General features: G+C 47.4%; 1 long non-coding RNA gene across 2 annotated transcripts; it reads left to right on the top strand.

Annotated features, from left to right (window-relative positions):
* The first annotated feature begins 308 nt into the window (after window positions 1-308).
* On the top strand, window positions 309-3,749 carry LOC112878677. Of its 2 annotated transcripts, none has more exons than XR_003225831.1 (2): window positions 309-441; window positions 1,633-3,749. It is a non-coding gene; the product is annotated as an uncharacterized LOC112878677 (long non-coding RNA). The 2 variants fall into 2 exon arrangements; XR_003225832.1 differs by lacking the exon at window positions 309-441 and adding an exon at window positions 677-1,505.
* Window positions 3,750-13,823: the final 10,074 nt, after the last annotated feature.

Here is a 13,823-nt window from a genome sequence, read left to right as displayed (position 1 = left end):
CATGTTTAGGACGGACGCCGTGCGCCGCCGCCGCCTCTGCGGGCCACTTGGGCTGTCTGATGCTCCCGCCTCAAAATTGGCCTTGGGCCGTACGCACTGCGGCGGCCCTCAAGCGTGGGGGCCCAAATCCGAACAGTACCAGGCTTCTAGAAGGAACACACGCTGAACCTCCGAACATGTTGGGGTTTCGCAAGAAATTAGGCTGTTCCCAGCAGCGAGCGGGTTCGGATCGGTAAAATACCAATCGAATCGGTATGCGGCCCACGTTTCCCCTTCCATCTCCGCATCGTGTCTCCAGCAGTGAGCGGAAACCGCACCGCAGCTGGCTCCCCCACCGAGGCGGCCGTTTGCTTCCCGCGCCGGCATGGCCCTGCCGGCGGCGTGGTGACGGTGTGCGGCCGGATCGGCACTCCGGCGACCTTGCGGCAGCCTCCTTGCAAGGTATTTTCCTTCCAATCCCATCTTTATTTTCCCCCCTTTCCTGATGATTTTTGCGTACCATCTACACGGAGTTCCGATTCGGGAATGGACGAGAGGGGGGTAGGTGACGCGCTGTGGTCTCCCTCTCCGCGACGCACCGAGGCAGCTCCGAAGCGAGAGCAACGAGCCGAGAAGGAAGCGAGAGAGAGAGAGAGAGAGGGCGGAGTTGCGGCGTGAAGGGGTTCTTGCCTTCTTGGTTGCTGAGGCGCGATGTGATCTAGCGATTTGCTTTAAACATTAGCTCTTGTTGTATTGGAATTTGGCCTTAGGTGCTTCGGCTTAACGATAACAGCTTGACAGGAGAGGAGTTTTCCCTTCTGCTTTGCAAGTCTGCAGAGGAAAGACAATGCTCAATCAGAAAAGGAAAACATTTGATAGGGAAGTAGCAGATTGGATAGGAGAAACAGGTTAGTGACTATGAGAAATTTAAGCTGCATCATTCAAGCTCTTCATTACTTAACTGATTTGTTTTTGACATGTCTCAACCACACAATAGTGGTATTGTTTTGCCAAGATTTCTAATTTAGTGTATCCATCTGGAATTAATTAGCTGGTAACGGAAGTTAGTGTGATATTTAATTTTTTGCCACTATTTAAGGGGTGCAATTAACCCCTCTCACATTCATCCCTCTCACATAGTGGCAATTCACCTTGTAAGGATGGTAAATAGTTAATTATACCTAGTGAACAGCACACATTGAATTTTTGACTGTATGTTCTGTACTGTTCTGTCCAATAGATTTAGCAGCTGGTGACTGTAGAAATATGTTTGATAAATTACTCTACATTGTTTTGTGTATGTCATGATATAATCTCTTCCTAGTCTCCAATGTATTTCTTGTACGTCACTCTGTTTTTGCACATCGAAGTGATTGCTTCTAAAATAAAACAAACAATCTCTGAAAAAAAAATGTTTACTCAAGCATCCAAGTGCCATTCTTGAATGTGGTATGCTGAGAAGAGGAGCAATGCCACTACAGATGTGTTGGTATACTGGAGATGCGTGAATAGGAGAATGATTGAACGTAAGTTGGTAGATGCCAACCTCATACACATGAGACTTGTTCTCCTTACAGTTTTGCTTTTGTTTCTGCAAATGCTTAGGTTGCAAAGGGTTAAAAGAAACTATATCTTCTTTCTCACATTACATAGGTGCAAGTGAAATCGGATGATACCTTGAAGTTGGGAGCGTGGTTCTATGATGCAATCGAGCTGAGCATTTACTGAGGTTATTTGTGATGTCTAACCAAACTTTGTTGTTGTGTTTCTTGTAAGTAAGTCAAGTATCTGGAAATTGTTTGTTGAACCAAAGTTTTCTGAAGCTCACCACAATCCTAAGCAGTTTATATTCATATGCAAGTTGTCTTGGTCTGAACAAGTTGTTATTCTATTATTGATTTTGCAAGACAAGCCTTGAATTTGTGGCCCGCTCAAGTTTGACAAGCAAGTTATAAAATTCCTACCACAATTGAAGATATCTTTGTCCTATTTACCTGACATGTGGATTGTGGAATGGAAAAACTGCTGAACACTACTTGGAAAGATTACCCCACCATGTATTTCACGGGTCAAGCTAAAATGTGGTTACAATCTGTAGAAAATAAGGTAGAGAGTATGAATTGGGATGAGTTCTGTGACTTTGTGTGTCTTAGGTTTGGTAAAAGATGCAGTATCAGGCACTGATCCGGCGCTTAACTCATGTGAAGCAGACTGGATCGGTTCAGGACTACATTGAGAATTTAAATACCCTAATGCACCAAATGCTAGCACACAACCTCAAGCAGCACGCCTGAGTTTCCCCTTTCGTCACTGATTTGCTCGGTTTTTTAGTGCCACCGTGCGTCGTCGACGATGTGGCGCCGGCACAGAGCGCGTCGCCGAGCTGCTGAGCGGCAACGCTTGGTTGCAGAGGATAACATAATGTGCCTGGCAACCCTAGCGAGCATGGGTGAGGAGGAGAATGAAGAACGTGTATACATTGGTTCTGTTCCTGGTCGTCGGACCATTCCACGCGATCAGTACAGCGGTTATGTACGATTGATGGAAGATTATTTCGTTGCAAATCCAGTGTATGGGGAAAACTTGTTCCGTCGCAGGTTTGTTGATCCCAATTACCTAACCTTTTGCCTGCCAATCACCAAGTTTAGCTCATGATTTTGGTTATGTTTTCCTGCAGGTTTCGAATGAGACGGACAATGTTTGATGACATATTGGCTCGTGTCCAACAAAGAAATGTATACTTCAGACTTTGACACAATGCAGCCGGTCAGGCTGGGTTTCATCCAATTCAGAAAGTTACAGCTGCTTTGAGATTACTTGCATATGGAGGGTCGGCGGATCGGCTTGATGAGTATATTCGCATGGGCGAGAGCACGATCATGGAAACCTTGCAGCACTTTACTCGTACAATTGTCGACAGCTATGGTCCAGAGTTCTTAAGGCAGCCAAATGACAATGATATTACCAAACTTCTTGCTGTAGGAGAACAAAGGGGATTTTCGGGAATGCTCGGAAGTATAGATTGTATGCATTGGGAATGGGAGAACTGCCCTACAGCTTTACAAGGTCAATATCAAGGTCATTTCAAGAAACCAACACTAATTTTAGAGGCAGTGGCAAGTCATGACTTATGGATATGGCACGCGTTTTTCGGAATGCCGGGTTCTTGTAACGACATAAATGTGCTGCACCGATCCCATGTATTTGATAGGATTTCTAGTGGGACTGATCCTGAAGTTCATTATGTTGTCAATGGTAGAGAGTATAATTTGGGGTACTACTTAGCAGATGGAATATACCCACCATGGGCAACTCTTATAGGTGGTGTTTCAATTCCGAAATCTAATAAGCAGAAATTATTTACAGATTTGCAATCTGCTTACCGAAAAGATGTTGAGTGCGGGTTTGGTATGCTTCAAGCTAAGTTCCATATCATTAAAAGGCCCTCAAAGATTTGGTCACCTGAGGACATGAAGTTTATAGTTGATTGTGTGATCATTTTGCACAACATGGGAATCAAATTTGAGCAAGATGTTAGCCAATTGCATATTGAGGACTATGAGGGTGCTACACAACCAAACATCTCTGCTAATAGAAATGTACCAGAAGTCGAAGCTCTGATCGATGCTCACCGGCGCATAAGAAGCCGACTGGCCAACGAACAACTCAAGTTAGATTTGGTAGAACATGTTTGGAACCATTACGGGAGAAGCTAGGAATGTAGTAGAACGGTTTATGTACTCTCTAATTGTAGAAGAATGTTAATTGTACTCTCTCTCTCTAATTGTACTAGAATTGTAGTTGAATGTTTTACGTACTCTGTAATCGTTGTATTTTTGGACATGAAGTATGTGCTCCATTCTCGATCATAGGCACTTAGCAAATTTCCTCGCTCTGATTTCAAAGTGTGGACAGCAGCTATATAAACAGAAGCAATGTAAAACATTTTTTGGGCAGCAGCTATATAAACATGAAAGGATCGATGGACCAAGAGGGGGGGGGGTGAATTGGGCCTTTTTCAATTTCTAAAACAAGATAAAGCAACCTTAACCTATGCAAAACTAGAAAGGCACCAATTCACCAACCGGATAACTAAACAACCTACACAAGCTAGATAAGATGAAAAGAGATAAAGCCTAGCAAGGTAGAGCTAACTAGTGATCCCTAAATCAAGCACATGAACGAATTGCATGAAAGATAATGCTTGAAAAGGTAAAGTGGACAAGGGACAACCGGATTTTTTCCCGTGGTATCGATGTGTTGGCACACACCCCTAATCCACGTTGTGACACTCTCAAAGAGTATTGTCACCTCCCAAGTCACCAAGACGAGGGCGCTCACTAAGAGTCTCCGTTCACCATCCCGGTGTGGTGGAGATCAAGCCACGTACAAATCTTATCTCCGGGCTTCCACAATCCTTGGCAAGCTCCGCGAGAATCACCTCGATCACCAAGATCGCCTAGGTGATGCCAATCACCAAGAGTAACAAGCTAAGGCCTTCACTTGAGCAAGAACCCAATCACCAAGAATGGATGCACACAAGCTTCTCTCTACTCAAGTCCTTAATCTTGCTTCTTGAATGATTGAATGAACAAGTGTATGAAATGTTGAAGCTCAAGGTGGCTCTTGACTATAGTATGTGTGTTTGGATGTTGCCTAGTGTCAAGAGTTGTAGAATGACCCATTGGAGGGGTATATATAGGCAGCTCACACGAATAGAGCCGTTGGAGAAAAAGCTGCCAGAAAAACTGCGTAGCGCCGGTTAATCCGACGTCCCTCCAATAGTCATCGTCGGTTTAACCGGTGAATGTAAAACTCCCCTTTTGAAAAACTAGCCGTTACTGTTTGGGAAGATTAACCATCGTTGCATCGGTTTAACCGGTGAGTGTAATCATCCATTGATCAACAGAAATACCAAGTCACTGGACAACTGCACCGACGTCAAATTTCAAATAGCGTCGGTTTAACCGGTGAGTCTATTTGTCCAATGATCAACTGAAAACCGAGTCTCTGGACAACTGCACTGACGTCCAATTTCAAATAACGTCGGTTTAACCGGTGTATTGACTTGTCCAGACCAGCTGACCTCGTTTAACCGACGTATAGAAAACTTGAGGCGTCGGTTAATCCGGTGATAAGGATTTTTCTGGTTTTGTCTTTTCTGACTTGAGTCTTGAATGAAATCCAAATATTTTTGAGATATAAGTTGAGAACCACTTATTTGAGCTTCTAGAAACCTGAGTGACCATTGTGTGCATCCATTTTCAAATGACCATGTCCATGCTCAAGTTACTAAGCCTAAACCCCTCTTAATAGTGCGATCACTACAAAACTATAAAACCTATACTAACCTAAGTGTCCTTCTCAACCTTATGACACTTAGGACTAGAAAGATCCTTAGTCTTGACATGTTATAGAGTTGAATGCCGAGATCGCCTTTTTGAATAATGAAAGTTAGGGGCCTCTTTTGACATATAACCAAATGAGCAATAATGATTTATAAAGCTGCACAAACTCATTAGTCACAATAATGGTTGTCATTAATCACCGAAACATACCTTAAGAGCCTAGATGCTTACAATCTCCCCCTTTTTGGTGATTGATGACAACATAAACATAGATATCGAGAGAGCGAGAAAGATAAGGCACGAATAAACACAAGCAAACTCGAAAAGAAAGGAACCAAACGAAATCCATAGATATGTCTCAAAAGCTCAGCATGCTCAAATGACAAATGTACATATCCATGAACTAACATCAAATATAATACAATAAGAAACATCAAAAGTCAGATCGAGCTCTCTCTAAAGCTACCCTCCCCCTGACTCCCTCTCCCCCTTTGGCATCAAAGCACAAAAAGGCTACTGATCGGGGTGCCGCGGGACGGCGAGGAAGCGATCCGGGTCATCGTCGTCGTCGTCGTCGTCAGACGGAGGATCCTCAGTGACTGCCGGTAGCTGCTGGTCTGAAGGGCCTGCTGGTGCTGAGCTGACCGGAGGTGTAGCTGTAGTCGAGGCTGTCGTCGAGGCCCTGGTGCTAGCACTGCCTGGGAGAGGGTCCGTGGACGTAGTAGCTGGCTCAGCAGAAGATGTATCAACATCTGAAGTGGTGAGTGCTGAAGCTGCCGGCTGTGAAGACTGCTGGGCTAAGGACACCTCTCCGCCTCCCCCTGAAGGTAATGACTGTGGTACTGCGGGGAGGCCAACTGACTGCACCGCTGTGGGTGACTCCTGGAAAAGTGAGGTCGCAGGCAGAGGAGAGAAGATAGGACGACTCGCAGACCCGAGAAGTGCTGACAGTGAGAACATGATCTCCGGAGTCGCGGAAGAAGCTGGAGCAGTAGTGGCCGGAGCTGGTGTGACTGCAAGTGGAGGTGCTCCGGTGCCCTGAAGGCCTGACTGTCCTGGCTGCTGAGGGGCGAGTCCGGTGTGAGAATATAACTGTGAAATCATCCCGAACATCGCCATCATGCCCTGCTGCATCTGCTGGAACTGAGCGTCCGTCCTCTGAGAGACTCTATCAATAAGGCCGACGAAACGCTCCTCAGTCGCAGCTCGCTCTCGGGCGGCCTCCCTCTGGATCTGTGCAAGCTGGGCCTCATGGGCTCTCCTGGCCTCCTCCTGAGCACGGCGATCCTCCCTCTGCTGTGTGACCAGCTGCTGTAGTAGTGCGGTGAGCTCAGACGGCTGAGACACCTGAGACTCAGAAACTGTAGCAGTAGCAGCTGTCACTGGAGCTGGCTCTCCTGAACCTCCTGCCTCATGATCATGACTAGCTGGGGCTGGTGCAGGGAAGTACTCCTCATCCTCGGAGGAGTCTGACTCTAGGTCTGACCAGTGAATCTCATCATCTCCTCCGGGAAGCTGTGCCTCAGCAGCAAGCAGTGCCTCGTCCTCCTGGGCCACTCGGGCCTGTACCTCCGGTGACAAACGTGCCATGGCAGCTCTATCAGCCTGCCTGCCTCTCCTCCGGTCCGAAGGTGCTGTCGGTCTGTAGACGGGGAACCAGGGAACCTCGTCCTGTCTGTATACGGCACTGACTGGTGACTCAGCTGGCACTATCATGGAGCAAATGAAACTGATCCAGTGAGCATATGGGAACTGACGCACGACTCCCATCCCATCAGTGATGACATCCTCAATCTCTGCCAGTATGAAATCAACAATATCGAACGGCTCGTGAGTGAGGATGTGCAGTAGAAGCAGCTGCTGCAGACCTGTGAACCCCTCTGGGTAGCCACTCCTCGGGAGCAAAGTCCTCCGGAGTGCCATGTGAACTGCGTAGGCCTCAGGGGTCAGCAAGCTGGGGACTCTGGCGTAGGAAGCAGGGAATGGCTGACGGAAGCACTGAGAGATCGCCTCGTGAGAAGGTGCAATCCCGCCAATCATAGCCCTGCGTGGTGGATCGGCATCACCGTAGACCATCTCGTGCAGAGAGACATCAACAAGATCAACTCCAAGTATCCCTGCGAGTGTCGCTCTGGACAAACCAAACACCTGCCCCCCAAACATGAAGTGAACAGCTCTGCGCTCTGGGGCTATCCAAGCAGTGGCATAGAAAACTCTGACCCAGTCCTCAATGTATCTGTTCCTCTCAATCGAGAGCAACCTGGGCAGACCTCTGAAGTGCACAAAGTGCTCGCGGACATCTGCTCCCCCTGCTGCTGTCCTCAGTGAAACCCAGTCAAGTACTCTGTGCGGAAATATCCTGTGGCCCCGCCTCTGGTAGGTCTCGTAGAAACTGGCCTGTAGAAGTGTCCAGAATCTGCGATCGACCCTGCTGTCTCGCGTCACGGGGAACCACTCCTCCTCCTATACACTCCATCTCAGCCTCTTGACCTTCGCCGCATTGGCCTTGGTCAAGTTCTGGAGCAGTACGCCTGGCTCCAGACGCACGACAGTGTCCATACGGAACACTGCGCGCTCGGCCGCTAGGGCCTCGGCTCGTCGAGCTGCTGCTGCTGCTGCTGTGGACCTGCGAGGCTCCTGTGGCTGGTGGCCTCCTCGCGTCCTAGGTCCAGTGCGACGCTCGGTCGCAGGAGAAGTCTCCTCTGGGGACGTCTGCCGGGTGCGGCCAGAACGTCGTAGAGCTGGTGACTGCTGTGTGTCCTGCCCCTGAGACTGCTCTGACTCTGAAGCTGAATCGGACTCGGCCGCTGAAGCTGACTGCCCAGACTCAGACTCTGCTGCTGCTGCTGTCACGGCTCTGGTGGCCCTGGCACCTCGGACTCTGCCCATCCCTCTGCCTCTGCCTCTGGCTCTGCCCCTGGCTGGCGTGTCCCTGATCTCGAACGGACGAGCACGGCCAGACGCCTGCTCCTCGGCGGCCTTAGCCACCATCTCGGCCCTCTCGGCCTCCCTGGCTGCGCGAGTCCGCTTGCGCGCGGGCTCCTCGACCACTATCTCCTTCCCCTTCCTCTTGTCACGACCCATCTCGATCACACGACGCGACGCAACAAACTAGGGCAAGCGAATGGAAGCGCGGCGTGAAAGAGTGAATGCGGTGCAAGGCACGTGGGCTGCGGCACGGTGGAGGTGTGAGGCGTGAATCAGGAAATGCAGGTGCGGGCGCGATGACGTGCGGGCACGGCTGGGATAGCGCGAGCGGCGATGACGCGGAAGTGGCGGCGCGGGGGCGCGCGTGAAGGCACGGGCACGGGCGGACAGCGGCGGCGTGGGCGCACGCGGGCTGCAGGCAGCGGCGCGGGTGCAAGCGGCGGCGGCGCGAGGGCGGCGGTGTGGCGGCGGCGCAATGCGGGCGGCGCAAGGCGAGGACGACGGCGGTGGTGGTGCGAACCGAGAGCGGCGGTGGACTGCGACGGCGGCGGACGGCGGCGGCGAGTGGTGGCGTAAGGGCGGCGAGAACGAAGGCGTGCGGGTGACAGAAGGCGAGGGGACTGAGGTCGTGGGCGGCGGTGCGGGAGCAAGAAAGACATATGACATGTGGACCCCGCAATTTTTCTTATCGCCGGTTGATCCGACGCTTAGGTTTTGAGCACCGGTTGATTGCGTCGGTGTAGTTTACCAGAAACCCTGTTAAAACCATATCTGTACGCCGGTTGAACCGATGATCTGAAAAGTGAACGCGTCGGTTGAACGATGCAAATAACAGTTGATTTTCAGGTCAGAATTGTGTTCTGTTCATCGGTTGATCCGATGCTGCAAACTTTGTATACGCCGGTTGAACGCCTGAAATGACTGAGCTGTGGCTGTCACTTAGTAACGCCGGTTAAACCGATGGGTATAGATCCATTGAACGTCGGTTTAACCGGTGAACCCAAAAAAACCTCTCTCAGCTCACTTTTCTATGCTAAGTCCAATGAACTTATAAGATTCAACCAAACTCAAGTTAATGGACTTGCATAGGCGACTTTACCCCTCAAAATAGGATAGCTTAATAACTTAAATAGTTTTTCTTTTCAAAATCAAGGGTAAGTCGCAAGAGAGACAGAGTGTCAATTTAAAATGTATGAGCCATGTCATAGGAATATTGAAGGAGGAAAGCTTCAAACTCACAATGACCTTGCTCACTAGGCAATAACGCACCTAACACTTTACTCTTTTCACTTCTCATGAATTAAGATCTTGCACGTAAAACAAGTCTCATTTTCATCAAGTGATCTCCTTTGTGACCTTTACGCATGCAATGATAATGCAAATTACAAACACATGCGAAAGAAAGGTAAACATGAGATGCACAACTATATGACAAGAAATGCATAACGAGAATTCAAGATCTACTTGTCAAATTTGATCCCATGGAAAGCTTCATCATGATGAGCCTTTCTACAAGCCTAGAGGAAAACAAGTGGACCACCACCTCTAGCTAAACCCTTGCTCATCACTATCTTGCCATGGTTAGACAAGTGTCCTATATGTATGCATTTTTCTATATGACATGGCAACTTACATGACGTTTGCCGCATCTAACACATTTAGCTCATTTCTTAGCCTAACAAAGGTACTCTCGTCTAAAGGTTTTGTGAAAATATCCGCCAATTGCTCCTCGGATCTCACACCTTGAAGGGAAATGTCCCCCTTGGCTTCGTGATCACGCAAGAAGTGATGGCGAATATCAATGTGCTTTGTGCGAGAGTGTTGAACCGGATTCTTGGCAATTTTTACGGCACTTTCATTGTCACAAAGGAGTGGAATTCTTCCTAGTTTCACACCAAAGTCCAAAAGGGTTTGCTTCATATATAGAATTTGGGCACAACATGCACCGGCAGCTATATATTCCGCTTCCGCGGTGGACAAAGCCACGGAATTTTGCTTCTTACTCGACCAAGAAACTAGAGAACGCCCAAGCAAGTGGCAACCCCCGGAGGTACTCTTGCGATCCACACGGCTTCCGGCAAAATCCGAATCCGAGTATCCCAAGAGATTTAAACTGGCGCCTTTGGGGTACCACAAGCCTATGCTAGGAGTGTGCTTGAGATACCGAAGGATCCTATTCACAGCAGAAAGATGTGATTCCTTAGGGTTAGCTTGAAAACGGGCACACAAGCACACACTAAACATTATATCGGGCCTAGATGCGGTAAGGTAAAGCAAAGATCCTATCATAGAGCGATAGAGGGATTGGTCAACCGGTTTACCGTCCACATCCAAGTCGAGATGCCCATTGGTTGCCATGGGTGTCTTGATTGGCTTACATTCATCCATCTTGAACTTCTTCAAGATATCTTTAGTATATTTTTCTTGATAAATGAATGTCCCTTCCTTCATTTGTTTGACTTGAAAACCAAGGAAGAAGGTCAATTCGCCAATCATGGACATCTCGAATTCCCTAGACATCATGGTAGCAAACTCATGGCTTAGTAAATCATTAGTTGAGCCAAAGATAATATCGTCAATATAAATTTGACAAATGAAAAGATCCCCGTTGACGTCTTTTGTGAACAAGGTGGTGTCCACCCGCCCGATCTTGAACCCTTGCATGATTAGGAAGTCACGAAGCCTCTCATACCAAGCCCTTGGAGCTTGTTTGAGCCCATAGAGTGCCTTGTGCAACCTATAAACATGATTAGGATTCCTCGGATCTTCAAACCCGGGAGGTTGCTCAACATAAACAAGTTCGTTAATAAAGCCATTTAAGAACGCACTTTTCACATCCATTTGATATAACTTAATATTATGATGTGAAGAGTAAGCAAGAAGGATGCGGATAGCTTCAAGTCTTGCGACCGGAGCAAAAGTTTCACCGAAATCCAAACCTTCGACTTGAGAAAACCCTTTTGCCACAAGTCTTGCTTTGTTGCGTACCACCACCCCATGTTCATCTTGCTTGTTTCGAAAGACCCACTTTGTGCCGATGATGTTCTTGTCTTTCGGAGGAGCTTCGAGGACCCAAACTTCATTGCGGGTGAAATTGTTCAACTCTTCTTGCATGGCCATCACCCAATCCGAGTCCTCAAGTGCTTCCTCTATGCTAGTGGGTTCAATACAAGAAACAAACGAGTGATGTTCGCAAAATGAAGCATGCTTAGAACGAGTTCTTACTCCTTTGGAAGGACTACCAATGATTTGACCAATTGGATGATCCTTGGAGATGCGACCATGCTTCACTAGCGGTATTTGCGTGGATGCTTGTTGGGGTGGATCATGAGTGACTTGTGCTTGTGGTGGAACATTTTGCTCTTCTTGTTCTTGGACTTGGGGTGTTGGCGTTGACACATTTTCTTGAGGTAGTGGATCAATTTTATCTTGATCTTCATCCACTAGGGGTGCCGTGGAGGTGCTTGGTGTAGATGAGGAAGGTCCTCCCCTTGATCATTGCCTTCATGCATCTCTTCCGGCTTGATATCCCCAATGGACATCTTCTTCAAGGCTTCTTCAATCTCTTCATCCCCTACATTCTCATAGCCAACAACCTCCTCTTGGGAGCCATTAGATTCATCAAACTCCACATCACATGTTTCTTCAACTAACCCGGAGGTTTGATTGAATACTCTATATGCTATGGAGTTTGATGCATAACCAAGAAAGAAACCTTCATCACATCTACTTTCAAACTTACCGAGCCTTTTCTTCTTATAAATGAAGCATTTGCAACCAAAGACCCGAAAGTATGATACATTTGGTTTCTTCCCGGTGATGAGCTCATATGGAGTTTTCTTGAGGAGTCGGTGAGGATACACACGGTTGGATGCATGACACGCCGTGTTGATTGCTTCCGCCCAAAACTTCTCGGACGTGCCATAATCATCCAACATTGCTCTTGCTAGGGTGATGAGTGTCTTGTTCTTTCTTTCCACCACACCATTTTGTTGGGGCGTGTAGGTGGCGGAAAACTCATGTTTGACTCCTTCTTCATCGCACCATTCTTCAATCTTCATGTTTTTGAACTCGGTGCCGTTGTCACTCTGAATCTTCACGATTGGGGAATTGTATTCCCTTTGAGCTTTTCTTGCAAATGTCTTGAAGATTTCCGGAGTTTCACCCTTATCGCCTAGAAACATGACCCAAGTGTAACGTGAAAAATCATCAACGATTACTAGGCAATAGAGGTTACCACCAATGCTCTTGTATGAAGTTGGACCAAAGAGATCCATGTGTAGTAGCTCGAGCGGCTTGGAGGTAGACAACATCGTCTTGATAGGATGATGAGTTGCTACTTGCTTCCCGGCTTGACATGCTTTGCATAGCTTGTTCTTGTCAAAAGTGACGTCCTTTATGCCGGTGATCATCCCTCTCTTGTGGGCTTTCTTGAGGTTGCTCATGCCAATATGAGCAATTCTTCTATGCCAAAGCCACCCAAGAGACGACTTGGTGAAGAGGCAAGTCATGGTGCTTGTTTGCTTTGAAGAGAAATCCACCAAATAAATATTGCCATGCCTAAACCCCGTGAATACCAATGACTTGTCTTTTTCATAAGTCACTACAACACCATTCTTGTCAAAGGTACACGTTAGTCCAAGATCACACAATTGTGCAATAGAAATGAGGTTAAAACTAAGTGCTTCTACAAACAAAACATTTGAAATGGATAAATCTTTTCAAATTGCAATTCTACCCAAACCTAAGACTTTCCCCTTAGAGTTATCACCATAGGTGACATGTTCATGATCGCCGGGGTCTTCAAGTGAGGTGAACATGCTATCATTGCCGGTCATATGTTGAGAGCAACCGTTATCAAGTACCCAATGTTTTCCACCGGCTTTGTAGTTCACCTTGGTGTTACCTTTTGCCATGAGGCACATAGGAGGCGGAGGTAGAGATGATTCTTCATTGGTGAGGGCGATGGTGACAATGTCTTCTTCATCACTTGAGTCTTCGCTTGATGAGACATCGGTCACCCATTCTTGTTTCTCCACCAAGAAACTTTTCTTGGTGTGCCCTTTCTTCTTTGGGAAGAGCTTGGTCTTCTTGTCATGGGTCTTCTTCTTCCCAAATCTCTTGTTTTTGTTCTTCCTCTCCTCTTCTTCATCATCGCTTGAATCATGGCGATGCTTACTCTTGTTGTCCTTGCTTCTTTTGTCCGGCTTGGGGCAATTTGGACGGATGTGTCCTTTTTCGCCACAATTGTAGCAAATCTTGTTCTTGACATCCATTGGCCGGAACATTCCCTTCTTGGAGTCAAAGTTGAAACCTTTCTTGTTGATCTTCTCATTCAAGCGTGTGAACTTTCTCATCATGAGAGCAAGTTCTCCATCATCTTCAATATCGGATGAGCTCTCATGATGATCATCTTCTTCATTGCTTGAGCTTGAGTCTTGTTTGACCATCTTGAGCTTGCGGGATTTGTTTGTCTTGGTTTTTAGAGCAATTGACTTGCTTGATGTTGGCTCTTCGGTCATACCAAGAATGCTCATTTCATGAGCGCGAATTTCCCCCACAAGTTCT

This window comes from Panicum hallii, unplaced genomic scaffold (genome assembly GCF_002211085.1).
Source record: "Panicum hallii strain FIL2 unplaced genomic scaffold, PHallii_v3.1 scaffold_372, whole genome shotgun sequence".
NCBI lineage: Eukaryota > Viridiplantae > Streptophyta > Magnoliopsida > Poales > Poaceae > Panicum > Panicum hallii.
The sequence above is the reverse complement of the archived record's forward strand: the minus strand, read 5'-3'. Positions and strand labels throughout refer to the sequence as shown.